The sequence below is a fragment of the Pseudorca crassidens genome, chromosome 1, assembly GCF_039906515.1.
Source record: "Pseudorca crassidens isolate mPseCra1 chromosome 1, mPseCra1.hap1, whole genome shotgun sequence".
NCBI classification, from domain to species: Eukaryota; Metazoa; Chordata; class Mammalia; order Artiodactyla; family Delphinidae; genus Pseudorca; species Pseudorca crassidens.
In genome coordinates, this window is record NC_090296.1 from 122,738,709 (window position 1) to 122,766,142 (window position 27,434).

The 27,434-nt window shown below is 56.6% G+C and overlaps 1 protein-coding gene across 6 annotated transcripts in view; it reads left to right on the top strand.

Annotated features, from left to right (window-relative positions):
• The first annotated feature begins 433 nt into the window (after window positions 1-433).
• LINGO1 (leucine rich repeat and Ig domain containing 1) overlaps window positions 434-27,434 on the top strand; it is a 202,745-nt gene continuing 175,744 nt past the window's right edge. For 2 of the 6 annotated variants that reach the window (XM_067754333.1, XM_067754315.1), the window contains exons 1-3: window positions 489-1,671; window positions 20,657-20,804; window positions 24,219-24,332. The gene's annotated coding sequence lies outside the window, so the exon portion shown is untranslated. Of the gene's footprint in view, window positions 1,672-20,656; window positions 20,805-24,218; window positions 24,333-27,434 lie in introns of all 6 variants that reach the window. The other 4 variants (XM_067754305.1, XM_067754294.1, XR_010947028.1 and 1 more) reach the window with 3 other exon arrangements.

Below are 27,434 nucleotides of genomic sequence, written 5' to 3' on the forward strand. Positions count from 1 at the left end.
TACTCATCCTTCAATATCTAGCTTCAGTGTCAACTCCTCCAGGAGCTTTCCTGGACCTCCTCCACCCCCACCCGCCGCGAAGTTCCGTCATACCTCCTGCTCTCTCATTTTTGGAGGGATCTACCACCAAATCAGAGCCCCAGAGACGATGGAAGCCAATGGCCTTCCAAGGAAGTGTAAACTGAGGCCAGAGAGAGGCAGGCATTTGCCCAAGGTCACACAGCAAGAGCGGGAGGCCATCCTGTGAGCCCTGTCCTCTTAGCATGACAGGTGTCCTCACCCTGTGCTCAGATCCGGACAGCTGCTTCCCTGATCCCTCCTCTCCCCGCCCCGCAGTGCTGGGCGCCCAGCCTGCACTGCCTCACACCTCCAGCCTGCCCCTAGGCTTAGCCGCCAACAAGCACGGAGCGCCCCCTGGATGGCGTGGTCAGGCCCGACCGCCCTCTCCTTGACTCACCTCCAGCCCGGGAGGGCTGGGCTCAACCGCGGCGGACAGGGCGCCGCCCGCACCGCCCCGGCTGCGCCACCGCCCCGGACTGTGCCGGCGCAGGAGGCCGCCCTCCTCGGCGCCCCCAGGTGGGGCAGGTCGAGCCCGGTGCGCTATCCCTTTAAGCCCGGGCGAGATGGGAGCTGTCAGCGACAGCCGAGGCTAGCGCGGGACGTAGCCGCCCGCCAGGCCGCAGCGAGGAGCGAGGAGCAAGCGGAGAGCCGAGGGGGCGGTGGGGCCCGGGCTCGGCGGGTCCCCTCGCCGCCCACAGTGCGTCCGCACCTCGGGCCCGGCGAGTGGCGGGCGGCACCCCATGTAATGCGGAGAATGTGAGGGCAGCGCAGGGCGGTGGGGAGGAGGCGCGGGAGAGGGCGTCGGCAAGATAGAGAGGCAGCCGGAGAGACTGAGGACAGGGATCGGGGCGGCTGCAGGTGGGAGAAAGGAGAGAAGATAAAAGGATAGGCAGTGACAGAAAAGGGGAAAAGAAAGGAGCGGGAGAGCACGCGGCTGCAGGCGGCGGAGCAGGCGAGGAGGAGGGAGCCAGCGCCTCTGGGTGGGAGCGCCGGAAGCCGGAGTCGGGCTCCCCGGCCGGGGGTCAGGCTTAGAGCACGGCCGCGGCCCGGCAGGGCAGGGTGAAGGAGCAGGGACGCCCGAGGGGGCCCCTCTGGGAGCACCGGAGGACCTAAGGCGGGGCCAGCCCGGTAGGACCGCAGGGCCACTCCTCAGGCCCCGCTCCGGGGGCTCCGGCAGGCCGGGGCCAGGGGCCTTTGTGAGCGCCCCAGGAGGGCGAGAGTCGGGAGTGCGGAGCCGGGTGTGCGGTGGCGGGGGGGTGTGCGCGCCCGGGTGTGCGCGTGTGTGCGCGAGTGTGAGCGCCCAGGAGGGTGGGAGCGCGCGTTAGGGATTCTGCTGGCATCGCAGAGTGGAGAGCAGGAGGCAGGAGCGGGGCGCGCGGGGGAGCGCGGGGCCCTCCCGTGCACACGCACACACACCGCGCGCGCTCACACACACATACACATACACAGACACGCGCACACGCCCTCCCTGCCTCGCTCGTTGCCGCGGCCACCATCTCAGAGCCGAGCCCTGCGGAGCGGGAACCCAAGCCGGAGCGGGAACAGGAGGGAAACGGAGCCGGGGAATGCGGCCCCGGAGAGGAGCTGCGCGCAGAGTGCGCGCCCGGAACGGTGAGTGTGGCCGGGCCGAGAGACCGCGGCGGGGCGGGGGCCGCGGGGACGCAGGCCAGGGAGCCCGGGTGTCTCTGCCTGCCGGCAGCGCCGCGTGCGCGGCCTCTGATTGGGCGGGAGCCTCAGGGGCCGCGGGTTGGGGGGTGGGGTGTTGGGTGCGCGCCCGTTGTGGGAGGGTGCACGCGCGGAGCTGCAGGGGGGGCGCGCTCGGCACCCGTGTTCGTGACCGCGCTCTCGCCCGCTGGGCGGCCCCGCCTAACCCTCGCGTGTCGCGGGAACCCCGGCGACTTGGAGCAACTTTGCGTGTAGGGGGAGAGGATGGAGGCTCTTTAGTGGTGGAACTCCGGCCTTCCTTTCTCGAGGAGAGAGGGAGGAATGGGGCGGGGGCGCGGGTTGTGCCGCCCGGCGGGCCAATGGGTGCATCTCCACCACCCCATCAGCGCAGCCGCCGGCTCTCTGGGACACCCGTCCAGCCCCACGGCGCCGCTCTAGAGCCGCTCCGGGCGCTGGACCCCTGGACCCCTCCAGGGTCAGGCACAGCCACAGCTTCCAGGTCCCAGGGCCGCGAGGTCATCTTTGCAGCCAGGCTGAGGACACGGGTTTGAGGTGGGGAGAGTTGGGAGACGTTCCCGCGTGTGTGTGTGTGTGTGTGTGTGTGTGTGTCCCTGCTCCTTCTGCTCCGTGGGACAGGCGGCTGGAAGAAGGGAACTGCCGGCAAAGTGCATCCCATCAGCCCTGGCCCGCAGGAGCTCCCAAGAGGCTAGGGAGTGGAAGGGAAACCTCTAGGGCTCCAGCATAGTGCCACCCCCGCCCCCTATCCCTGCTTTGCTTGGAGCCATGATCCTGCGTGCCTCACTCAGTGTGATGAGATTGTGGTTGTGCTGTACCCCGGTCCCCACCTCCATCTTCTTGCATCTCCTCCCGCATTCCTGTCCACTGCTGACTACTTCAGGAAACTTCCTAGCTACCCCCCACCACCCCGCCATGCCAGCCCTGCCCCTGCAGAAGCTAGGATGGGGAGATGTGGTCCAGGATGGTGCCCCGAGAGGGAGGGAGGCCAGTGTCCCCAGGAGTGCGAGGCCCAAGAAAGGGTCAGTATTCAGGCCCCCTGCAGGCCCCTCCGCATTACCAAATCCTCCCTGCTTCCAGGCAGGTTCTTCCTCCTCTAGGAAGCCTTCTCTGATTGCTCCCAATCCTTCCTTTTGGCTTGGGATTCCGGGCTGGAGCAGCTGAGTTCCCCAGCAGCCCTTGTCCATGTGCCCTCCTTCCTGGGACTCAGCGTATGAGCCTGTGGGGTCAGAAGTCTTGTTCTCAACCTAGATGCTGGGTGAAGGATCGTGATGTTGGGCCAGTCAGTATCTACCTGGGTCTCTGGGGTATGGTAATATCTTATTTGACCAGTTTTCAGGCTTAGACCTCACTTCCACTTCCACTCCCCTTTCTGGAATCTCTCTGCCACCTTGTAAGAAGAGGATTTTGAGGCAGAGATGGAGACAGGAGATCTGCAGTCTCAGGGCAGCCCCTTTCACTGTGAAGGTATCCTTTAAACCTGGTCTTTGGTGAGGTGGGGAGGGGGCAGGGAGGGCCCTCAAGCCCTCTTTATTGACTGGGCAGCAGGGCTCTGGGGGCCTGCTGCTGGAAGGTCTCCCCAGGGCAGCTCTCCTGCTGCCTGTGACCAACACCCTCTCCAGATGGGCAGGGAGGTGGGTGCAGCCACTCTCAGCCTGATTCTCCCTGGCTTGACCCCAGCCTCATTCATCTTTGCCTCCTAGATCTGGGGCCAGAGTCTGCCTGGGCTCTGCTTGATGGTTTGCAAACCTGGTTCTGGCACTGGGATGTCGGTATCATTCTGGGAATCAGAGTGGTTTCCCAACCCCAGCCTGGCACTCTAGGTCCTCCTGTTTGGGCCCTGGAACCCTTCCCACTGTCTCAGGATCTCTACCCTGGAGTCCCTTTGTGGGGCAAAGAGCTCACCCTCAGGTGAATGAGTTCTCCACACGGAGGTCTAAATGTGCATTGGCAGGGATGGGGTCTGATGACTACTGGGACCACTTCCTTCCCAAATGGCCCACTTGAGACATAGGCAGCTGGAGTAGCTATCGACTCCAGGCATTCTGTGACCATTCTGTGACTTCTGTGACCATTCCCCCCAGCCCAGTCCCGATGACAGCCTGGACTCATCCCCAGGGCCACTCAGGCCCTTGAAGTCCTCTGGTGGGGAGGCTGCTGCCCAGGAGTGACCAAAGCTCATCCTGGGGCTGGGGGTGGTGGTGGTGGCCTGCTGGGTCCTGTGGCGGCTCCCTTAGCCTCTTTGCTGGCTTCACTCTGGGGCAGACTCTCTCTGCCTCTACCCCTTCCTTTCTGCCAGCTCTAGCTGACTCAGTCTTTCTTAGCTGTCATTTCTCTCTCTCTCTCTCCCCACCTCTTTACCCCTTTGTCCCTGTGTGGCTCCCTGAGTCTGGACTTTTGCCTCCTGTGTGCTGACCTGACTGATGCCCTGGTTGATACCCACGTGGCTGGAGCATGGCCAGATGTCTACTTCGCACCCCTCCCCGCCCCCCACTGCCCCCAACTGACTCCAGCAGGATGAGCCCTCCATATGGGACCTCAAGCCATGGAGAGGGAGAGAACATGGTACCTCTTTGGCCCCAGATCTGTTTGTTAGGGGTGAAAATCCCAGTCAGGTGCTCGCAGCCCCCACTGTCTTTTTAAAGACAGCCACTCCCCTCCCTAAACATCCTGACTGGGAATGGGTAGTGCTCAGTGTGGCCCCCTTAATTTCTGTGTCCAGCCAGGCCCTGGCCCTGCCATGTTTGTGTTTTTTTTTGCGGTACGCGGGCCCCTCACTGCTGTGGCCCCTCCCATTGCGGAGCACAGGCTCTGGACACGGAGGCTCAGTGGCCATGGCTCACGGGCCCAGCCGCTCCGCGGCATGTGGGATCTTCCCAGACCGGGGCATGTACCCGTGTCTCCTGCATCGGGAGGTGGACTCTCAACCACTGCGCCACCACGGAAGCCCCTGTGTTTTTAAATTATAACAAATTCAGTGATAAGTTGTTGATTGGGCTGGGCCCTTGGGTGACTTGAAAGGGTAAAGTTACCCCTGACCACTCAGGCCTCCTTTTGAGGGAACTGGGGACCACCCTGGCCAATCAGAGTCTCTTCTGCGGACTTCCAGGGCCCAGACATCTGCTCCCAAGAACCATGTCTTGCTTGGCCTTGCTCTTTACTGCCTGGAACCCTTCACTTGGGGCTCACTCCACATTGGGGGCATCTCCTGGTTTGAGGCCTGGGCTGAGTACTGGGGGTACTGATGACAAACCTGGGCCCCTCCCTGGGTGGGCTGTCCCTGAAAGGGGTCACAGACATTGACCCACACCCCTGGGTATGAGGCAGGCTGGGCTGGGCCCCTGCAGAGGTATGGGGCAGGGAGGCTGGCAAGGGGTTATTTCAGATGGACCGGAAGGGCTACTGCAATTTGACCTGTTGGGATGTTTCTGGCACTTGGTAGATGCTCAGTAAATACGCTGAATAAGTGAATGAATGGAGCATGTGACCAAGTGAGGGCTTTCCAGGCAGATGGCTTAGTGTTAGCGAAGGCACGGAGGTGGGAGGCGCCAGGCATGGGTGGAACATGTTTGCAATGGAGTAGTTTATGCAGGGGCACAGCAGGCACAGAGCAGGTTGGCACAAGACGGAGGAGGATCTTGAGTGCCCGACTGAAGAGTGTGGGCTGATTCCGTATTCAGGGGTTGTAGGGTTGAAGTTCTGGAGGGACGCGATCAGATTTGCAATTTAAACCTCTCCCTCTGGTGGTCGGGGGAGGGGTTGGCCAGGAGAGCCGGAGGCAGGGAGGCAGTCCTGAGGCTGCTTTGGGAATCCAGGCTGGTGCCGAGGGCAGCAGCAGGGGCAGGCACCTTGTCAGCCTTCGCCCTGAGAGCCAAGTGGCCGTGCGTGGTTCCCCTTTGATGGAGGATGGAGAGAAATTCGGACTGGGTGGGGAGCCAGGTGGGGTGATGTAGGCCATCCGAGTGGGGCAGGGCCTCGGTGATCACCACTCCCACCTCCTGGGCATACAGAGGTGGCAGGCATCCTGGAGTCATAAAATGAGCCTTCACTACTGGCCCTCCCACTGTGCACACTTGAGCAAGTCCCTGAGGTCCCTTGGGCCTCAGTTTCTATGTTTATAAAACGGATACGTTTTTCTCCCTGGGTACCTGGAGTGAGTTTGGGTGGAAGTTAGTGACCTTGGAAGTGGAATACAAAGGGAAGGCGTAGAGGGGCGGTCGGCATCACTGTTTGACCGAGGAAGAGTTTGAGGCCCAGAGAGGGGCAGTGACTTACACAAGGTCATAAAGCAAGTTGGGGGCAGGGCATCCCAGCCTGGGGTTTTCCTGGCTGCGCCTGTGGCCTGCCAGGGCAGTGGTGGGCGGGGAGGCTGGGGCCTCGGGGCCTTTGCAGAGGACATCCTCAGGCAGTCGCTTTGGCAGTCCAGCTGTCAGGGAGCGTATGGGGCCATATGGCCACATCAGGGGAGACACCAGCTGCTGAAGGAGAGATAGCGGCTGCCACCCTGACCTTCTGGATCTGTGTAGGCACTGCCAGCCCCCAGGGTCAGGACGGGAGGGGGCCAAAATGGAACCTCAGTGTCCAGGTTGGTTTGGACATGGAGGTGGAGCCTTGGCAGGTGTTCCAGTTCTGACACCCATCTGCCAGGGCAGCCGGACAGGCGGCTCCATGCCCAGGACTGATCCAATTGGCTCAAGACCATCTGTGCCAGCTACCCCCATCCGCACCCCCATTCCCCATGCCGCTCCAATGGCCCTGCTGGTCCACAGGCCATGGGGTGGGCACGGCGCATCTGACGTCAGGGTCTCAGGCCTCAGGAGTATATGTGTGTTACATGCAGCTCAGGTGTGGACATGCAGCCTAACCCTGAGCACTGATTCTGTAGCTCTGAGATTTTGAGGTGTGGAAATGGACCCCTCAATCAAAGGGCCTGGGCTTGGATGCCATCTGGAACCAAGTTTGAGTTCTGACTCAGCTCCTTCTGAGTGGGATGAGTTCGGTCAAATCACTTTTCTGAGCCTCAGTTTCCTCATCTATTATGGGAGAACGATACCTACCTTGTAGGGGTGTCATTAGTGTACGTTGAAATAACACAGGTAAACTGTGCACTAGCTTGATACACTGAAGAGTCTCAGTAAATGTTAGCTCATGTTTTGCCCTCTGCTGGGAGAGGGAAGTGAGTCCTGTTGGAGGTTCAATCTCCAGGCTGGAGTAGAGAGGAGACTTATTATTTTCCAGGACAGTTTGCTTTCTAGTTTTCCATAAGTTTTTATACTCCCTTCCTCATTTAGTCCTCATGGCAGTTCTGTAAAGTAGGCAGAGAGCACCGACCCATTTCACAGATGAGGAAGCTTGGAAGTGATTCTCCAGAGTCACACAGTGATTTGGCCTTTACCCTGTCTCTGGATTCCTGCTCCAGGACTCTTGCTCCATTGGTATGCTTCCCAAATTTTGAGGGGCGGAGGCTGGGGAGAAGTGGGTCTGTCTTCAACAAGGTCTGTCTAGACCAAGCTTGGGGATTCTAGCGATTCCCTGCCTAGCCCTGTTGATAGTATAGGTGCAGGGACAGGCTGCCATGGTGACAGCAGCCAGTCCCAGCTGGAGTTAGTATGGGGGATGCTCAATGGGGCAACATTTGCTGCGTTTCTCTGTCTGGCCAGCACAGGTTAGCGGTGGCGGTGACAGGGAATGAGGAGGGGATGGGCCTTGGGCCCATCTTAGGCAGCCTTGGGCCATGCCAAGGCAAGCAGGGCTCAGCCTTCTGGGCCGGGTGGGGAGAGCACTGGGTTCTGCCAGCTGTGTGACCTTGGCCAGGTCACTGTTTCCCTCTTTGAGCCTCAGCTTCCCTCTTTGTAAACTGGAGATAATTCTCTCCCAGCCTGCCTCAAAAGGCTGTGTTTGAGACTCTACTATAAATATGTATTTTTATACAAACAGCATCTTCCACAGCTGTGAGTCCAGGAGTCCCCAGTCCCACATCTGACGGTCCTGTAATCATACAGCGATTCACGTGTTGGGTGCTTCCTCTGGGCCTGGCTGTGCTGGCTGCTATGGGGACAGAGATGAATAAGACCAGCCCCCGCCCTCTTAGGGCATGCAACCTGGCAGTAACTGTGGACGCCATGGCATTTAACGGTCCTTCCAAACACATGCTCGTTGTCATGCTCCTACTCAGCACCCTTCAAGGGCTTCTTATTCCCTCAGACTGGCGTTTGGACCCATCAGTGTTTTGCACTGTCTGACTCTCTCTCCCAGCCATCTCCCTCCAGATTCCTCTGTGCACCCAGGCTCCAGCCAAATGCCACTCACTCTCCTTTTCACACACGCTCTGGCTTTCCTTCCTCCAGGGTTTTGCTCTGCTGTCCCCTCTGCCTGATTCCTTCCTCTGTCTCTGCCCATAGATCCCACCCACTTTTCAACACTCAGCCCAAATGCCATGTTTAGAAACCCCTCCTGGTCACTCTGGCTGGGAGTAGCTGCTCCTTCCTCAGAACTCTGAGAGCAGCATATCTGCTTTACATTTTGCAAACGTTTGCTGTGTACCTACCATATGTGAGGCCTACTGTGTGCAAGGCCCGTGATACATGGCAGTTGGTCTCTCTTCATGGCCTGGGAATGCCTTGGTGACAGGGACTGGGTACCTGGCACTTCCAGGGGACCTGGGGCCAGATGAGCTGACCAGGGGCATGTGGCCCATCCCTCAGGGCCTCGTCGGCCACTGCCTCTTCCGCCTCTCCGTTGTGCCTGGGGATGTGAGCTGGGCCTAGGACACCTGTTTGTGAAGCTCCAAGTTATAGGCGGCTTTTCTGCTGAGGTGCTCGCGACAGACGAGGCCTTCTCTGCCTCTGCCTCTCCATCTCCGCCAGGCCAGGGCAGGGCTGCCCAGTCACTGGCCACACGTAGCTCTCCCTGATGAATTGCATGGCATTCAGCAATTAGCGATTGATTATTTGGGGTACTGTTAACTCTTCCATTATCGATCGGCAGAGGTGGACCTGGCCAACGCCGGTGTGGGTCAGCTGGGCCTGGCTGGGAGATTGTGATCACGGCCATTTATTCCTGACCAGGAAGCTTGTACATAGGAACCAGAGAAAGGGAGGTGCTGGCCATCCTCTCTCTGATTTGTGCTGCCAGGGTTGGGATAGAGGAATGGGGAGGAGTGGGGAGGGGGCAGACAGGGAGCTTTTGCTCACTCCCACCTCCCTTTGTCCCCACCTTCTGTGTTCTGCTTCCAGTCTCTCCTGGCCTGAGTCTCAGCTTTCCCATCTGTTAAATGGGGATATCGGTCTCTGTGCGGTAACATTGTGCCTTTGAATGAGAAGGCTAGGCAGTCACTGACTTATCATTTGTGCTTAAGCGGGGTGGGGGGCGACATTCAGAGGCTCAGAGAGGGTAGTGGCCACATGAGGATGGAGCCAGCATCACGATCTCTAGCCCAGGGCTGCTTTGCAGAAAGGACAGGGAAGTGGTGGGCCAGAGGGAGGTGGTGGGTCAGAAGGCAACAGTCGCTGGCGGTGGTGGTATGAATTGGGAGATTGGGCTTGACATATATACAATAATATGCATAAAATAGATAATGAATAAGAACCTGCTGTATAAAAATAAAATAAAATAAAATTCAAAAATTAAAAAAAAAAAGAACCTGCTGTATAAAATAAATAAATAAATGAAATTAAAAAAAAAAGACGACAACAGTTGCTTCAGTAAAGCACTGTGTCTGGCTTCTGAATGTGCGAAGGCTTCTAAATGTTGAGCTAGGACTCAGCGGAATTTGTGCAAAAGCGATTTCTAGGGAAACCACATAAAGGAGATGGCAGGGGGGACGTTTAACCTACTTAAGAGATCCAGTTGCCTTTCAGGCCTGCCAGGAGCATGAGGCATTATTCGTGGGGCTCTGGTTCATGTGACCAACTTTTTTTTTTTTTTAACTTTTGGTTAGGAACATTTTCAAACATACAGAAAGATAGAGGGAATAGTGTAGGAAACTCCCATATACCCGCTCACCTAGATTTAACAGTTGTTGACACTTTGACATTTTGCTTTATCTTTCTGAAGTAGTTTAAAGTAAATTATAGACATCATGACATTTCACCCCTAAATATTTCAGCATCCATCTCTAAAAAATACAAGAAAATTTCTGTCTAACCTCAAGTGGTCACATATTTCATTTTATCCTTGAGAGGTGAGGATGCTTGAGAGATGCGGAGACTGAGGCCTGTGAGGTGACCTGCCCTGTCCAAGGTCACATGGCGCAGAGCGGGAGGGGAGGAGAGGTGGGATCTAGGAGGCCGCTAAGGGTGTCAACCCATGATTGGCTGAGACGGTGGGGGGAAAGGGAGGGGGTGAGTGGTCTGGAGCCGGGGCGGGTGGCTGGAGCAGAATCCCCCTCTGGGGGTTCCTCTGGCTCAGGCTGGAGGTTCCGCCTGGAAACAGGAAGTGAGTCTCTTTTAGAGTAACTGGGGCTCTTTTCCTTTTGTTTGCTACGGGGATTACTCAGGAACTGCAGCGTCAGGAAAATCTAGAACAACTTCTTGTTTATTGTTTAATTTAGGAGACTGTTATCAGGCTCTGGCCATGCAGGGCCAGGGGAGTCCCTGCTGGCACAAGGAGTAGGGCTGCCCCCACCAGCCGCCTTGGAGGCCAGTGGGGAAGGCATGGGGAGGGCTGCCTGGAGGGAGGGCTCAGGATCCTAGCTTGCGCAGCCAGGGGCTTTGGGGGAACTGGGGTTGTATGTGCTGCAGGGAAGGGAGGGCACTGTGCCTGGAGTCCAGGGGGCATGTGGGACAGCTTGGGGCCGAGCCTGAGATCTGGGCTGGACAGAGATGGGAGGTGAGGCACGGAGGGGTGAGCTGGGGCACGTGCAGAAAGGAGAGAGGGCTCTGGCTGCCTCTAGCCTCACTGAGGAGCCATGTTCGCTCTCCTGCCTGGGCCCACTTTCCTCCCTGGGGAGGGAGGATGGGTGTCCTCTGCCAGCCTAGGGTAGGTGCAGGTCTCTCTGGGATTCCTTGTCTCCTTGGGGTCAGGGTGATCCTGCCCCCCCAGCACCCACAAATGCTTGGGACTCCTTTTTCTGCCCTTAGTGCCCTTGGTGACTTGGGAGCACCTCTTGACTCTGTGAGGGTCCCAGAGGTCATAGGTATGCAACTGGAGAATGTGGGAAGGAGAAGGCAGGCTCAGAGATGATCTCATTCTTTTAGGTTCCAGATAAGGAAACTGAGGCACAGGGAGTGGCCAACTGCATCTTGGGTCTCAATTGAAAAGCACTGCAGAGCCTAGGCAATTAAGTCAGGCATCCGGCTTCTCAGTCCCAGGATCCCCAGCTCCTGGGCCTTGTGGGCTTGTGGTTCAGACAGACCAGTTCTCCCCTAGATGCAAAGGGGTGGAGGCGGGCCCAGCTGGGGAAGGGCTATCAGTCACCCTGGGGGTGGGCCCCAGGTTCTTAGGACCTGTGATCCTGTCTGCATACACACGCACACCCCCCCGCCCCAGTTACTTACCAGTAGGTTGGGGAGGAGGCTGCAGTAGGGTGTCCTGAGGCTCAGCCATCCAGGGCTCAGAGAGTCTTCACGTGCTCCCATCTCTGCCCCCACAATGAGGAGAGCCCTGATTAGGGCCAGGCTTACTGCTGGGCTTCTTTCTTGAGGACAGGAGTAGGGGCAGTGGGCAGGAGAGCCCCGTGGGAGGAAGGCAATCGGAGGGGAAGCAAGAGACAGAGACCTCAAAACACCTTCTGATTCCTGGTCTACAGCCCTGTGGCACTGCCAGATCCTATATCGAGGCTGTGTATTCTCCGAAGTTGGGGAAGGAGAGGAAGACACCCAACTTCCACCAAGTGGCTTGATGGGGGCTGTATGACCTGGGACATGCCACTACCTCTCCTGGATAAAATGAGGCAGGGAATGGACCTCTTCTGCTCTGAGAGTGGGGCAGGGAGGATTGGCCATGGCTGTTGGCTTGTCTGTTGGCTGGTCCTTTAGCCCCCAGCTGGGTGGGCAGTGGGCTGGGAAGGATCACAGGAAATAGGGCAGGTCCTGTTGCCCCCACCTCCAGGCCTTCCCTCTGCTCTCCCAGTGCTGCGGGGTAGGGAGTGCACTGTGCCTGGAGTCCAGGGAGCAGGTGGGACAGAACAAGCACACGTCCCCATGCTGACTGACTGCATGCTGGAACCTCGGCAGGGTGTTGGAAGAGCGCTGCCCTTGTTAGTGCATACAACTGCCCTGCAAAGTGGGCATTATGGGTTCCATTTTACAGATGAGGAAACTGAGGATTAGAGAGGTCACCCAGCTGGTCAACGGTGGGACTGGGATTTGAGACCAGAACTACCCAGCTTTGCTGGACCACACTGTCTTCGAGACTTGGCTTCTGCTCTGGGATTTACTACTAACTGCTGTTCCCTGGGCCTTGGTGTTTGCCTTTGTCCAGTAGGGCTGGAAGGATGGCTGAGGGAGGCGCTGCAGCCACAGGCTGGAGGGAAGGCTGAGCCTCCAGTCACCTCCTCCTGGCTTGGCAAGTTCTCAGGGTTCTGACTGAGGCCTCCTGCTGTTCTTGGAGGAATCCTTCCTAAGCTAAGCAAAGTGAGAGGCTCCCTGGCTCTGTGCAGAGGGATTGGGCCTCTGAGTGTGCAGAGCCCTTCAGCACCTCCTCCACCCTCTGCTCTCAGCTGGCGTGTGCCTTCCGTGCATTTATCAGGTGATGACGAGATGGTGCGGGAGGCTGTGTGCAACTGTATGGGCCATCTTGAGGCCTGGAGAGCCACACTTGAGGACTGAACAGGAAGTAGGGCAGAGGTGAGTTCATTGAACACCTACTAAATGTTAGTCACAGTGCCAGGTGCTTTACATACATTACCTCATTTAATCCTAAAAACAATCCCGTGAGATATGTACTATTACTATTCCCATTTAACAGATGAGGAAACTGAGGCTTAGAGAGATTGAGGGACTGGCAAAGGTCACACGGTTAGTGAGTGGAGGAGCTGACATTTGAATCTAGGAACGTCTGCTTCTAACAGAGACTATGTCATTTGTGTGCCACACGAGGGGAGTCTGTGCTGCAGCTGGGACGGAGGAAGTTAGGGTTCAGGAAGATGCCGCTGGAGGCTGCTGTGTATTTGGAGAGAGGAGGACAAGGGGCAAGTGAAGGGTCCAGGTAGGGAAGGAAGAGTTCAGTGGGAGAGGCGTGGTTGGAAGTCTAGCATGCGGTCTAGAGCTGTGTGTCCTTGGCTCCGTCATCTGCTCAGGGTCTACACCCTCCAACCTGACTTACCTCCCCCTGAGGGGAGGGGTGCACACTCCTTATAGTCCCTCCTCAGGCTAAGGCCTGGAGGTGGGACTGAGCGAGGGTCCTCGGAAAACAGTCAGGGCAGTGTGCCCTGTAGGGAGCATCTGGAGAAGAGGCTGGAGAGGGGCCTGGGCTGTGCAGGCCTCAAATGCCAGCTCGGAGTGGTGATGTTCTCTGGATTTTGAGCAGAGCCAGGTCTGAGGATTGGAGGGATGGATCTCTGACGTCTGGGGGCTGGTTAGTGGCTGTGGGCCATGAATGGTGGGGAAGGGGTGAGAGAGTAGGGGCATCTGGGGGCTTCTCCCCTCCTTGCCCCACGGCTCCCGTCGGGACAGGAGCGGTGGGGAGGTGACTCATCTCTCCTTGTCTCCCATTTTTTTGCCCTCCCTTTTCCTGCCTCCAGAGAAGTAGGAGTGGGGGTCTTTGGCCCCTCTCGGGCCCCTCCCTTGGAGGCTGTAAATATTTTATCTCCACCATCTCTGCTGCTAGAAATTGCTGCTTTTAACACTTTTTTTCCCCCTTTTGCTTGATACAAACGAATGCTGGAAAAATTCTGTGCCGGGCGCTCACTCTGTCTCTTCTGCTCGTGCCCAGAGTCCCCTCCAAAAACTCTAATTGCTTTTAAGCTGCCGTAGTTGGCAAAAGCAGTTTTCTTTACATTATTGAGAAAGGAGGAAAATCCACCACGTTCTCTTCTTCCTTTTTTTTTTTTTTTTGATTCTAACCTTTAGTTTTGAGTTCCTCCTCACTGCTGCTAAGGTTCTGGGAGAGAAATGGAGTAGAAAGAGGTGTGGGCAAGGAGGCAGAGGCACCCTTGGGCAGGGCATTTTGCCTCTCTGGGCCTCAGTTTTCCCATTTACAAGGTGGTCGTATGTCTGTTCATTCAACAGACATTACCCTGAGTATGTCCACTGGAAGAACTTGAGGACAGGGACGGGCTCTGTCTTTGTTGCTGCACCCCCCGCACCCAGCACAGAGCCTGACACACAGTAGGTGCTCTATTAAGATCAGTTGACTGAATCAGTGGCTCTACTGTGAGCCAGGCACTTTGCCAAGCACTGGGAATGCAGGGGATGAATCAGACGCAGCCCCTGGCCACTGGCTGAATGGAGGGGAGCTGCCACACACACATAATTACCATATTGCTGAGTTGTAACATAGGTGGGTACAGGATACTTAGAAGCACAGAGCAGGGCTGGCCAGGGAAGCTGGGAAAAGCTGCATAGAGGAGAACTTGGGCTGCATCTTGAAGAGGGAGTAGGAGTTTGAACTGTGGCCAAGGAGGAGGGAGTTCCAGACAGGAAATAACATGTGCGAAGACCAGGGGTGGTCAGCACTGGAACTGAGGGTGGGGTCAGGCCAGGGAGGAGTTGAGGCTGCCCAGATGGGCCTGAGTTACCTGGGAGAGCTTTGCATGGAGGTGGGGAGTTTGGACTTGATCCCAAGGGTAGTTATAAGCTCCAGGGAAAACAGAGCTGTCAAGAAAGGAAAAGTAATCAGAGTCTTCTATGTGGCTCAGCTGGGAAGCTTATAACTCTCTTCTTCTTGCAGGGTTGGAGCGGGGGGAGGGATTAGGGCCTTTTGGTCCTGGTAAGCCTGTTGGGGGCAGGGGGTGTAGGGAGGCTGGCAGTGGGAGTCTGAGACAGACAAGGCAGGGGACAGGGGACCCAAATCCTTATCTCCTCTGCTTGTGCTGGGGTGAGAGGCAGCCCAGGCCTTTCCTGCACCCTGGGGTGGGGGTCCCCCAGTGTAGCTGGGGAGGCAGGCGTCCAGTTCATAGGCCTCTGTTGCCATGGTCAGTCAGGTTTGCTTTGCTCTCGGTTCCTCAAGGTGTACAGCCCTTCACAATATATAAAGCCTGCTCACCTCTGACCCCTCAGAAGATCTTGGAAACTGTGCCCTGAGGTAGGCAGAGCAGGGGCCGTTCCCCACTGCCAGGTATAGGCCAGGTTTACCCCCAGGGTTCTCTAGGCAGGTGGAGATGGGGTGCGGATTTGAACCCAGGTCTCAGGGCCCCTCGCCGGCTGCCCACACCGCCTCTGTTGCGCCCCCATCCACCCCCAGCCCTCTCCTCTCCTCCCCTCCAGAGCCCCGTGCTCTTTCCCTGTTTGCAGAGCATGTGGGGCTTTTCAAAAGCATTAATGATAGAAAATAAATTGGAATCGGAGTGGAATCATCGCCGGGCATTCTCGGAGGACCGCCTCTGCCCTTGCGTCTCTCAGCCATATTGAAGCCAGCAGCCAGACCGGAATATGAATGAGTCCCGGGCCGGCATAGCTCTTAATCAGTCGGGGAGCCCTCACTGGCCAGACGGCATTCACTGGCAGCAAAGCTGTTTGCAATGAGGCCTCCGCGGCCGCTGGGCATCACCGACCAGGACTGATTTCTCTGGGATGGAGTCAGAGTCCATGGCTGTGGAGGAGGGGTGGAGGGGGCCTGGTGCCTGGGTCCCCCACCCCCTCAAGCCCTCTGCTGGGGACACAGCTCTGAGGCCAGTCTGGGGTGGGGTCTGGCATCTCTGCCCAGGGTGGGGGGGCCCATATGAAACTGCCAGTGGCTCCTCAGGGTCTGGATTCCTCATCTGGGTATTCAAGGTCCCCTGTGTGAACTTGATTCTTTTTGTCCTGTCTTCTCCAGAAAGCCTTCCTTGATTACTGCCCAGCTCACAATGGGTTTTCTATTTTCAAGCTTCTTGTGGCCCCTGGAGCCGGGGTCTAAAGGGGACGGGCAGGTAATGAGTGGAGCAGGCTGGGTGTGAAGCAAAAGGGAGAGGTGGAGACTGTGGCAGTGTGCAGGCATGTTTGGGAGCTCTTCCATGGACGCTTTCACACCCAGCTCTGCTAAGTAGCCTTTGCTCCACAGTCACCCTTCTCACTTTCTTTTTTTTAAAATTTAAAATTTTAAATTTTTGGCTGCGTTGGGTCTTCATTGCTGCGCGCAGGCTTTCTCTAGTCGTGGCAAGCGGGGTCTACTCTTCATTGTGGTGCGCGGGCTTCTCATTGTGGTGGCTTCTTTTGTTGTGGAGTATGGGCTCTAGGCACGCAGGCTTCAGTAGTTGTGGCACGCAGGCTCAGTAGTTGTGGCATACGGGCTCAGTAGTTGCAGCACATGGGCTCAGTCGTTGTGGCTCGCGGGCTCTAGAGCACAGGTTCAGTAGTTGTGGTGCACGGGCTTAGTTGCTCCATGCCATGTGGGATCTTCCTGGACCAGGGATCAAACCCATGTCCCCTGCACTGGCAGGTGGATTCTTAACCACTGTGCCACCAGGGAAGTCCCCACACTTCTCCCTTTCCAACTAGCAAGGAGTTCCTTGAGGACAGGCCCTGGTCTCTGCCCCTGCAGCCTGTCTCCCCACAGACATGGGTATGGGCTGGGCACCCAGGCAAGTTTTCCAGAAGCCTCAGGGGCTCTGGGGACCTGGGGAATCACTCAGAGTAACCCTCTTGTTTAGAGATGGGGAAACTGAGGCCCAGAGATGGGAGGTTGGAAAGTGCCCCTAAGCAGCCTGTGCATCTGTGCTCTTCTAATCCTCACAAGAGGAGTTTTTGTACCTGTGTTTTAGAGAGGGCGAAACTGAGGCTCAGGGTGTTTGGATCCAGGGGGCCCTGCCGGCCTGCATGTGAATCAGTGTGTTGGAGCCCCAGTGCCAGCTGCCTCTTTCTGGCAGGAGTAGGGGTGCTGAGACAGGCACTGAGTCACCTGAGGGGGACGAGCTGCGTTTGTGCCCAGAGTAAGCCCAGCGGGAGGCCTGGGATCCTGGCCCAGATCTGCCACCAACTCCCTGTGTGACCCAGGACAGAGGGCTCGCTCTGTGCCTCAGTTTCCCCAGGTCAGGCTGAGAGAGGCCCCTGGAGGGCTCAGAGAGAGTTTGGGGGGCTCCACTGAGCTCATATGCCTTGGCCTTGCTGTCAGCCCTGCTCAGTGCTTCTGTCCAGCCCTTGGGCTCCCTTGGCCCCAGTCCAGGATTGTAATGAAACCTCTTATTCCTGTACTTTCTGGGGTCACTGTCATGTGGGAGGTGGTGACACCCAAGAAGGTCTTGGACTCTGCAGACCTAGTCAGCAGTGTGGGGCAGCCGGGGCAGCCTGCCCCCCTACCCCAGGAGGGAAGAGGGTCTGAGGCCAACACCAGGGGGGAGGACTCCCAAATGCAGGACTGTACGCGCAGCCCTACAGCCTGAGCCGCAGGGCCAGGCATGGCCCTGGCCCTTCCTTTCACACGCTCAGAATGGACTCCCAGGGTACACCTTGTGTAGCTCTGGGGTGTCACATGGGGATACTGAGGCCCACAGAGTCTGAGAATGAGACTCAGGGTCGCCACTTGCTCACCCTGACCTCTGCCTGTCCAGCCTGTGCTCTCACCCCTGCACGACGAGGTGCTTCCCCGTTGCCGAGGCAGCCCCGCTCACCTTGGACGGCTCTCGTTCCTGCTTGGAGCTAGCATCTACCCCATGGGACTCTCGCGGGGGTCCTGGTTGGGGCCTGAAGCCGCAGAACCTGTCCTAGCCCCTGCCTTCCAACACCCCCCATGGACGTACAGGCAGACGCCGAGCCCCTGAGACCTCTGTCCTTCGGACGCCCAGCCTTGCTCCCTTCCTGCTCAGTGGTTCTGAGTCCTTTTGGTCTGTGGGCCACTTGGGGAATCTGATGAAAGACAGGGCCCTCGACCCGAAACAATGTACCCTCCCCTGCCTGCACCATATGCATAAATGCACATCTAGTTTTGTGCAGTTTCAGCGCTCACAGACCTCCTAAGTTCCCCATCCCAGGGGACCCCTGTTAAGAGCTCTGCTTTAATCGATTCCCAGGTGACATGGTGAATGTGACCTGTCGTGTTGTCCTAGGATGGGAAGCTAGGCGTGTCGGTCCCGCAGCCACGCTCTTGCGGCTCCACCCGGTGCCTGGCTGGGGCTTGAGTGCTGTGAGAACCCGCTCATTCTTTCCACAAACTTGAGTCCTTTATGCCTCCTCTCATTGGAGGGTAGGGCAGTATTGGGAGGCACTGGGTCAGGCATGAGGCTGAGGGCCAGTTGGGGATGGGTCTCTGGAATTTGCCACCCGCTCCTGGCCTCTCTACGGGCCTGCTGGCTGCCCAGACGCCCTAACACACACACACACACACACAGACTTTAGATGTAGACACGACGACACACACGCCCTTCACAGTCACTGCCGCAGACCCACACGAGCCCCCTCTCTCCGAGCACCGCACACCTGCACACAGCAGTGCCCTCTACCCGTACCCACGGGCTCGCCCCAGCCTCTCTCTGCACAGAGGGAAGCACACCACAGCTTCCCTGTTGCTTTCCCTTCTCCTCTTTCCCTCCCTCTCCTTCCCTAGCACAGGAGCCCTGTGAGAGCTCAGAGCTGGACCTCAAAGCCCCCTCCCCTGGAGTTTTCTACCAAGGCCCTTCCCGTGTTGCCCTCACCCCCTGGGCTCCCCTGAGCCTCAGCCTAGGGTTCCCAAGACTGTGATGTTCCAGGGTTTCCTGGACACCTAGGGAAACCTCCCGCCCCAGCCCTGGGAGCCCAGCCGAGGAGCCAGAGGCCTCTAGCCCCGACCTGTCTGTACTGCCTGTGTGACTTGGGCCACCCTCTGCCCCACTGGCCTTGGTTTGGGAGAGTGAAGTTATGGGCTCCACATTCTCCAGCTGAGGTTCTCAAACTGGTCCTAGAGCCCTGGTGTCCCTGAAGGGGCCTGGGGGCTATGGGGGTGGTGGTGGGGCTGCATAGGTCCCTCCCATTTCAACCACAGCAGATGCTCAGATCTGCATTTTATATTGGGTTCCCGGCAGGATTTAAAGAAAAAAATTAACTCTTTATTGAAAATTCCATAACACATCTTGTAGGCAATGGAGACCATGAAAGCCCCCTCGTCCCCCACCTAAGAGGCGATCACTGTACTGTCTGGATATTATCCTCCAGCCTTTTGAGGCCTAAACCAACAATCTGCTCTTTATAGAAATGGGTTCCTTCTGAAATAGCATTATACAGCTTGATTTTTGTTCGTATTGTTATACATAGAGGTGCCTCCTTCTGTCGAAGGGCTGCGTGGCTGTGGAGTGTTCCCTAGTATGGTTGTGCTGTATTTTGTTTAAACAGTCCCTTATTGATAAACATTTAGGCCATTTCTTTTTTACTCTTGCCAGCAATGCAGCTATGAGCATCTTAGAATATTTATATGTGAGTGCCTATGCTATCATTTCTGTAGGAGAAGCTCCTAGAAGTGAGATCACTAGGTGGTAGGATGTGTGGGTTTACAACGTTATTCACTACTGCCAAGTTACACTTCCAAAGGTTGAGCCAATTCCCTCTCCTTCCGATGGTCCATGAGTGCTCATTTCCTCACATCCTTGCCAGCACTGGTTGTTATCAATCATTTTAATTTTTCCCAGTCTGATGGGCAAAAAATGATATCGTGTTGTTTTCATTTGCGTTCCCCTGATTGCTATAGAGATAGAACAGCTTTTCATATGTTTATTGGCCAATTTAGTTCCTCCTCTACGGATTTCTAATTCACTGCCAATTTTTCTCTTCATTTGTCTTTTTTTCTTATTGATTTGTAGGGGCTCTTTGTATATTAGTGATATTTTCTTCCAGTGTCTCACTTGCCTTTTAACTTTGTTTATAGTGTCTTTGCTGTACAGATGTTTTTACGTGTTTATATAGTCGGATTTATCAAATTTTCACTTTATGGTTTCTGGATTTAATGTCTGGCATAGAAGACTTCCCCCACTGCGTAAGGTTTCATTTCAAATAAGAATTTTATTGCTGAGAAATCTTTGCAAAGCCCTGGTTTATGGGCTCCTCCTGGCAGCTGCAGCACTGGCTCTGGGGGAGGGAGGGATGGCCCCATCGGCGTATCCATTTCATCTCTCTGACTCTCTCTCTGTCCTCTGGCTTTGGGGAGACAGTTGCTCTTTCTTCGGGCCTCTGTCTCTCGTGTGCTCTGTTCCTCCCTTTCTGTGTCTCTACTGTTTTCCCATCCCCAACTGGTTCCCCATTGAGCAGCGGTAATTAGGGATGTGAGATGGTGGCTGTGGCAGCCCTCAGTGGGTTGGGATGGGACAGTGGCTGTTAGGGAACATGCCCCCCTCATCCTCCGCCTGCCAGCACAGCCCCAAGTCACACAGGCTGGCAGAACGGCCCCTGGCTCAGTTCTCTTTCTCACAGAAACTCATTTCCTGTTGGGAGGCTGAGGGAAGGCTCTGAGCTAACCCCCCTCCCTCCTCTACCAGGAAGTCATCCCAGACAGCCCCTTCCTCCACTTCCACAGCCCTGGACCTGGCCTTTCCCTTCTGTCCTCACTGCTCTTTCCCTGTCCCCTGCCTTCTCAGCGCTGAGCAACCTGGGGTCCACCTGGCCACCTCTCAGGGTCTTGGTTTCCGCCTGTGTGAAATTGGTTGTGGGCATATGTAACAGCTGCTGGGAGGTGTGGCCCGTGTGGGATACAGCGGAGCTGGCAGGTCTTCCAAGCCAAGCTCTGGAAGGTGTCCCCTCTTGCTCTCTCAGTACTACGCCCTCCGAAAAACCCACTACAGGAGAGAATTTGTGTGCTGCTGACAGAGATGGAGACTTGAATTCCAAGAGTGTGATGGCTGATGACTAGCGCTCACTTGTTCTCTGCTCCACCCCAGGCCCAGTGCTATGCTTGGCTCATGGGAGGTGCCCAGGAAAGCAAGAATGAACAAGGAAAGAGTGAATAGTGCAGGAAGATGCTGAGCCTGGGGGACGAGAAGGGCAGCCAGGGCACCAACTTTCTTTGAGCTCCTTCTGTGTAGCAAGGTACTTTTCTCATGCTTCCTCATTTCTGGGGATTGGGGGTGCTAATGGGGAATACCCCATGACCTCCTGGAGGTGAGGGCAGGTGGGCTCAGTACTGCCTCACACTGCAGACCTCTGTGTGGGGGCTGTAGGGGACCTTGGGCTGAGGGAGCAGTTGGGAGACAAGTCGGGGTCTCTTTGAAGCATGACTCAGAAGCACATAACTGAAATCTCTGAGGTAAACTTCCCTGGGCTCCTGCAGCCCCTTGGACTTCTGTCCCAGCCCCCTCCCCCTGACTATGATGGCCTCTCTCCTCTCTGAGCTTCTGGCAGGCAGGGGTGGTGTCCTTCACATCTCTTTATCCCAGTCACCAAGCACATAGTAGGTGCTTACCAAAAGTAGAATGAATGAATGAATGAATGAAAAACCAGGGGTATTAGGTAGAGGGTTCAGGTCTGGGGAAGAGGAGACCTGGGTTCTGGACTTGACTTTTTGGCTGACTTGCTGGGTTGACCCTGACCCTCACTGGGCCTCAGTCTTTCCATCTGTACAGTGGGCCTTTCAAGCTCTGTGATTCTGTGACTGTGTTGACCAGAGCAGGCACTTGTCTCTATCTCTCTCTCTTACACACACACACACACACACACACACACACACACACACACACACACACACACACACACACACACTTGCATATACACATGCCAGTACTATCCTCTTTGATCACAGTGTTCGCTGAGCACCTACTGGTGCCAGCCCCCCACAGTACTGAAGCCACTTCAGCAGCATCCTGAAGTAGCTGTTTCTGTGGAAGTCTCATATTCCCCGGGGCATGTGTTAATTCTGTTGAAGACGCAGGCATCTGATTCCCAGGGCTCCCTGGGCTCCACTGAGGGGGTAAGGAGCCAGGAGGGCAGGTTGGAAGCACCTCCCCCCACCACCACCTCTGCCATGGTCCCCATCACCCCCCTGGGCTGTGAGGCCTGCAGCTGGGATTTCATGTCCTTTCTAGGACTCAGCACACAGGCAGGCCCCGTGTCCAGGAGAGCTCACGGCTCCCACTGTGTCTCCTCCCCTGCCCCAAATCATTGTCATGCTCTGCCTGTGGTTGCATTTCCATAGCAACTCCTTGTGATGCCACCGTGGAGAGTGGGAGCTTCAGGAAGGTTTGGGAAGAAGGGATCAGGAGGCCCATTCATTATCATGGAACATGGCAGCTGGGTGCTTGGAGAGGAGCTGTGACTATGTTTTGTCCTGCCAGCTCAGGTGGAAATGGGCTCAGGGCTGCCAGCCAGGTGGTCCGGAGGCCTGCCCGGGACAGGGCTTTGCTGACTTGTGCCAGTCTACTGGGAGCCAGCTTGGGTGTACACTCAGGGTACCCCTGCCTGGATAGACCTGGCTTGGAGGACCCAGGCCTGAGGAACTACCCAGGCTCTGGCTACCCCTCTCTCCCAGGCTAGCATCACTATGTCCTGTCCTGTCCTGTCCTCCAGGGTCAGCAGCCATTGGGAGGCACGCTGGGGACCTGCTGGCAGCAGGGGGCATAATTTGGGGCTGGTGAACTGTGGGGCTAGGCAGGCCTCTCTTATTGGGTCCACACTGCTTGTGGCTCTGTTGTCAGGAGAGGAAAGCCAAGGTGGACCCTGAAACCCGCCCAATTCTCTGCCTCTTTCTTGGAGGAGAAGTCTACAGCCCATGAAACGCGAAGACTTGCCTTTAGAGAGTCCCTCCAACTTCACCTACCATGTAGCTAGAAATTCCATCTTTGCATGTTAGACTTGAGGGAATGTTGACTTTGGGAGAGACTCAGAGGCCTTTGCCATCTTCCGCCCACGTTATGGCAACTACCTCCAAGCCCCCTCCATCCACGCGTCCATCCATCCCATCTGGAAGGCCTTGTGAATCCCCCTGGGGACTTAGGCCTGTGTTTTATGGTGCCATGTGGGCAATTAAGAGGAAACGGAGGGGCTTGCCTGGCCTGTCAGGGAAGAAGGGAGCTGCTAACCCTCGTGAGGGCTGCTGGGAGCCAGACCCTATTAGATGCCGACTTTCTGTGTCTCCCTTTCACCATCATGGTTATAGCCACCTCTGGGTGCTACCTGCACTCGCGTTTTCTTAACCCTTGTCTTTGCGTTGACTCACGTTTGAAGGTGGATTACCCAGCGCTCCCCACGCCACACATCCATGAAATCACAGCCGTGATATACTTGTCATTTTTTAAAAAAATACACAGAAATATAAACACACACCTATGAAAATAAAAATGTTTGTCTACATCCCACCTAGAATCCCCTTATGTACCTCTAGCAGCGTGTCCCACGCTTAGAGAATCGCTGATGGGGTTGGAACCTCTTGGCAATAGCTCAGAAAGGGATTTAGGTCTTTATGTGAGAGGGGGATTTAGGTCTTGGTCTGAGAGGCTGAGGAAACTAAGGCTCAGAGGGGGAAGCTTGGCCCAGGGCCACACAGCCAGCAAGTGAGGAAGCTGGGAGTCGACCTGCCTCCTTGGACTTCCAGCCCCAGGCCTGTGTCTCGGGCCCTTGCCAAGGAGACAGGACTCCCTAGTGTCTTCCTCCACTCGTGGAGGGTGGGGGGACGGGGACCTGAGCTGCTCTTGGAGAGTGTTTGGTGAAGGAATGAACTAGAAGAGGCTGGGGAAGGAAGGAGGGGAGGTGGGTGGCTGGGAGCAGAGGGCATCCTTGGGAACCAGGAAGCTGGGGCTCAGGCCCAGGGAGAGGCACCCCTGGTGCTCTGCTGTGCCCGCCCTCAGGGGCCAGCCCCAGGGACTGCTTCCTGGAGCCAGGCTGGGGGGGAGGCAGGCCCTGGTGTTGGCTGGGCACCTGCTGTGCCTCAGGCCGTGCATCCCTTGTCTGCTTGTATCTTCCCAGCAGTCCTGGCGGGAGGGACGGTATCCCCATTTTACGGATGAGGGAAGTGAGGCTCAGGGACTTGACTTTCCTAAGGTCACAGAGCCAGTGGGTGGAGGAGGCATGTTCAGACACCCCCCTCTCTGCCTGCTACCAGAGGCTCCATCATTCCCAGAGCCCCACCTGCCCTAGATGGTGGCATGTGAGTGCATGTGAGTGCATGTGAGTGTCAGTGAGTGAGAGCATGTGTGTGTAAATGCCAGTGTGTGAGTGATATGTGAGTGTGTCAGAGATTAAGTGCATGTGTGTGTACATGTGAGAGCACGTGAGTGTGTATAAGCACAAGTGTGCCAATGAGTGAGGGCACGTGCGAGTGTGCAAGTGTGAGTGTGTTAGCAAGAGGGAGAGTGTGTGTGTGTGTGTGTGTGTGTGTGTGTGTGAGATGTGTGAGTGTTTATTGCCCAGCCGGGTGGGAGCAGACTCCCTGTGTGCATGGCCCCCCGCTGCTCCCCAGAACTGCCCTCTGCTGCTCCGCTCTGGCTGACGGCTCATCTCCTTTTCCCACAGCCTCCTGCTCCCACAGGCCCTGAGGCTCCTGTGCCCACAGGCAAAGAGAGAGACCGAGTCAAACCAGGCTGATCCCCCAGCAGCTGCACTCCCCAAACGCCTGCCCGACCTGAGGTAAGAAGCTGCTCTGGGCCGCTGGGAGAGCGGGGCTGGCGTGGGCCATGGGGGGTGGATATGGTGTCCCCAAGGGAGAGGCTGTGGGAAGGCCATCGAGGGGCAGTCTTTCCGGGGGTTGTTCCCGTCTCTCCATCCCCACGTGAGTTCAAGTCCAGGAGGTTTGATTTGGCTGGGCCACCTCCCAGTAGTGCTTTTGCTGCGGCAGGGCCCTGGCAGCCAGCTCAGAAGCCGGGGGCATTATTCTGAGTGACGCGGTCTCACGGGCGTGCCGGCTGCTGGGTTCCCGCGCGGCATGGCATGTCTCTAATGGGATGAGCTGAAGGGCTCTGTCCTTGGTTCTGTCCCATCGTTGACCAAATGTGTGCATGACTCTAGGTCAGGAGGGAGTGGGAACGTGCGGACGGAGACAATCAGGGTCCAGGAAACTGTCAAGAGGCTGGCAGTGGCTCCAACGTGTGGAATTTAATGGGGCTCCGAGCCAGAGTCAGTGTGTGGATGCCCACACCTTCAGGGCAGGATGAGGCTCAGCCCCAGGTGTGTGCCTGTGACAAGCACTGGGGGCCAGGTGACCTTGGCTCCGTGTGAGCAGAGTAGATGGCCTCTTGGACTGTATTACAAGGAGCAGGGCACCCAGAATGTGGGAGGTGACAGGCCTTCCCACTCTGTGTCTCACGGGAGGGGATGTGGAGAAACTATAGCAAGTCCCAAAGAGGTGGTAGATGGGGAAGGAGGGGAGCCTGGGTTGCTGCCTTGCCTGTGACTTTGAACAGGTGACTTCCACCCTTTTTCCCGGCCAGTGCTTTGTTCTGGACAGGCCTCTGGGACCCCTGAGAAAGTTTGCTACACAGAAGGAGCACTGGGGGAGGGCTCAGGGCAGCAGTCTGGACTGGAATGTTAACCCCATTTTTCAGAGAGAGAAGACCTCGCGGCTCAGCAGGGCAGTGGGCCTCGACCCCTTCTGCTGAAGGACTGGGTGAAGTCGTGGTATGGCTGCGGCTCAGCCGACACCGTCCTCCCACTCAGGAGGCCGCGGGGTGTGGCAGGGAGCAGACGGCTGGGTTTCCTTCCTGGGTGCTAGGGCTCGTTTTGAAGTCCAGTTACCTCCATCAACATATTCCTGCTAATCAGTCAGCCCCTGGTGGAATGAGCAGCTGATTAGCCCCTCCAGTTTAACCTGTAATTGCTGCTGGGAGATGGGGAGAGAGGATGTGGTCAGGGTTATCTGCAAGGCAGCCAGGGGTGATGGGAGGACTGGGGGCAGGGGCGTCAGGGAGGCGGTGGCTGGGCCCTGCCCCCGGCCCCCCACTTCCCCATCAGGGGCTGCAGCAGCCTTCCCGCTGGCTAGGCGACAGTGTGAGGCACCAGGAAGCTCAGTGGGCAGGGAGACAGGGGAACTAACAGGGGCCCCTCTCAGCTGGGGGGCTGGAGAGCCCTGAAGAAGGGCTGCCTGAGCTGAGCCTGGAAGGCTGTAGGATTCATTTAAAATGTTCTGTTTTTCTGATAATAAAAAAGCCTGCATTTCTCCATAGAAAATGTGAACACTTGGGTGTTTTACCTGTCAGTCTTTTACAAAATACATATTTATATCATAATTGGGATCAAACTGCACTGTTTTCTAACCTGCCTTTTGCACTTAATACTATACTAAGATCATTTTCCCATCATTAAATACTCTTCTGTAATGTGATTATTTATTTATTTATTTATGGCTGTGTTGGGTCTTCGTTTCTGTGCGAGGGCTTTCTCTAGTTGTGGCAAGTGGGGGCCACTCTTCATCGCGGTGCGCGGGCCTCTCACTATCGCGGCCTCTCTTGTTGCGGAGCACAGGCTCCGGACACGCAGGCTCAATGGCCATGGCTCACGGGCCTAGTTGCTCCGCGGCATGTGGGATCCTCCCGGACCAGGGCTCGAACCCGTGTCCCCTGCATTAGCAGGCAGATTCTCAACCACTGCGCCACCAGGGAAGCCCTGTAATGTGATTTTTTATGGCAGTGTAATGTTCCAGCCTGTGTAGCATGTTTAACCAATTCTCTGTGGTAGGGTTTGATTGTTTCCCGTGGTGTGTCATCATAAAGAATTCCTGGATGAACAAGATGACGTATGTAGAGTTATGATGGGTGGAAAAGGATTGGGGGAGGAGGAGGGTCCAGGCTAAGCAGAGGTATAGAGGTGGGGGACTTTGGAGTGTTTGCGGAGTGAGGTGCCCAGGAGGGGGGCAGGGCTGGTCACCGGGAGCCTTCGAGACCTGCTGAGGAGTTGAGACTTGACTAAGCAAAGCCCTGGAGGGAGCTCAGGTCTTTCTTTGCTGTCTCCTGCCTCCTCTGGCTGCTCCTGTGGTCGGAGGGGAGGGGGCAGGTTGGTGGAGTGGGGAAGGGCAGATGCGGCTGGGGGTCCCAGATGCCACAGCCCTTGACCTCTCGCTCCCTGGAGGGATCAATGGCATTTAACTCAAGCCCCCCTCTCTCTCTGGTGAGCCCTGCCCAGGTCTCATTGCAGGAGGGACACACACACCAGCTCTGAACACTTACCGACTTCTGAATCAGTGCTGCAGCTCAGACAGGCCTCCCTTCTTCCCCTTGGTGGAGGGTGGGAGGTGGCCCATGACCTTGGAGAGCCAGGAAGGGAGGCTGGGGGTGGGGTGTCTCTTCCAGGAAGCTTCCCTGACCTCTGGGCCCATCTGGTGGCCCCCTCCCAGTCCTCATTTCCCCGTGCACGTGTGTTCACACCAGCACTGCTCACACGCTGGGCGGGATTACCTATGGGCGTGGGTCTTTCTCCCCACGGACCTCAGGGCAGACCTAGCCTGATTTGCCCCTCTGTTCCCTTTATACCAGGTGCTGCACAAATGCTTACTGAAGTCATTCATTCATTCCATGGCTCATTCATCATTGGACACATACTTATCGAACACCTGCTGCGTATTAGGCACTGTTCTATGTGCCCAGCATTCACAGGTGAATAAGTTAGACCAGGTCATTGCCCTCATAGAGCTTAAATTCTCACAGAGTAGACAGAAAATGACCAGAGAAGTAAATTCATAATAAAGGTTAGGGAATAATAAGAGCCGTGGAGAAAAATAAGGCTGGAAAAGGGAGAGAG